This window comes from Belonocnema kinseyi, chromosome 2, assembly GCF_010883055.1.
Source record: "Belonocnema kinseyi isolate 2016_QV_RU_SX_M_011 chromosome 2, B_treatae_v1, whole genome shotgun sequence".
NCBI classification, from domain to species: Eukaryota; Metazoa; Arthropoda; class Insecta; order Hymenoptera; family Cynipidae; genus Belonocnema; species Belonocnema kinseyi.
In genome coordinates, this window is record NC_046658.1 from 82248347 (window position 1) to 82250095 (window position 1749).

Genomic DNA, 1749 nt, shown 5'->3' on the forward strand with positions numbered 1-1749 from the left:
TGTGCTGTACCCAGAATAATCCTGTTGTGAAGACATTCAAGACTCAATATTCCGCGACTACCTTGACGGCGTGAGATGTACAGTCGCGGAACGGAAGACTTACGATGCATGCTTTTGTTGATGTGCATAACCTTTGTTGTCTCGATATCAAGAGATCTGAGCTCTTTCTTCGTCCATGGAACTACTCCAAATGAATAGAGTAGTACCGGGACGGCAAGCATGTTCATTGCAGATACTTTGTTCTTCGCCAACAGTTCGGAAGACCAAATTTGTCAGATGAGACGTTTGTGTCTGCTTCGGAGAGTATCCTTTATAGATGTCACATCCTGAATGCGGCTCTATGGCACGCCCAGGTATGTAAAAGTCTCTCCAGCGCAAAGATGTCGTATGGCGCTTCTATCAACGAGCTCAGGATCTTCAGGGATGCCATTAAGTTTTCCTCGCTTCAAATAAACCTTGGCGCATTTGTCTAACCCAAATTCGATTCCAATTTCCTTAGTATATCGTTCGACAATCTCTGAAACGTGACCTTGTTAGTTATCACACGATTTTTGCCAGATGAGATAGTAAATCTGGTTTTCCAAAGCGGCATCAATCTCTCTATGCACCCAACTACTTGCGGATGAACCTTTAAGATTTCCAAAAAACAGATGATAAGTCTATGGGATGTAGAATCGAAAGCTTTCCGATAATCAATCCAGGCCATCGATAGGTCCCGCTGGTAGAATGCTGCATCTTTGCAGACACATCTATCGATGAGCAGGTTCTCCCGACATCCGTCTACGCCTTTCTTTGAGCATCGTTGTTCATACATTTCTTGCCGCACCGGTTCAATTGCCCGAACAATCCTATCATTTAGGATAGCTGTGAATATCTTATAAAGCGTGTTCAGACAAGTTATTGGCCTGTAGTTCTTTGGGTCAGCTAAGTTGCCTATTTTCGGCAGGAGTATTGTGCGCCCTTCCACGAACCACTCTGGAATCGGCTCTTCCGACTTTAAATATGAGGTGAAAATACGGGCCAAATGCTGATTGATTGAAGAAAACTTCTTCCACCAGAAGGTTTTGATACAATCTGGTTCCGGTGCGGAATAGTTTTTCATCCCTCTTAATACTTTTTTCACCTCCTCGGTAGTGATGGGTGGGCATTCTTTATCGGGTGTTATGGGGGCAACACATAGCTCCTTGAAGCTATTTATATTTTCTGAGTCTTCGTCCAGTCTATGCTGAACTTCGTAGACTTCTCTCAAAAATACTTCGACCTCCTCTGGTTTGGGTGGGTGTTCGACAGTAACTGGAGGGTCTTTGAAGAGTCGAGATGGGTCAGAGAGAAATTGTTGATTTTCTCTGACCCACCTCTCCCTCCGCTCTAGACTTTTCTTAGCGTCAGATAGTATCCGTATTCTCTCAACAATATGCTGCCTGATGGTCAGCAGCTTTGACTTGTTAAGTGTGTGATAACGGGTCCGGAGTTCGGGCGCGAACTTTCGAACCTTGACGGTAAAATTCCTGCCAGATGTGATGTAGTCAATCACACATTGAATGCGGAATGCGTATTGTCTTGCCCAGCCTATCTTTATGGTAAGTTGATGCAATCGTCTTTTGGTCTTATGATCAGCCGTTGGTTTTGTTTTACTTTTCGCATCGACCAAAGCTCTCGCTGCGTTATACACACAATAATTGATAGCCCAGAGGTCGGATTCACCGGAAAAATGTCCACGAAGCTCGTCATCCATTTCAGCCAGATCTT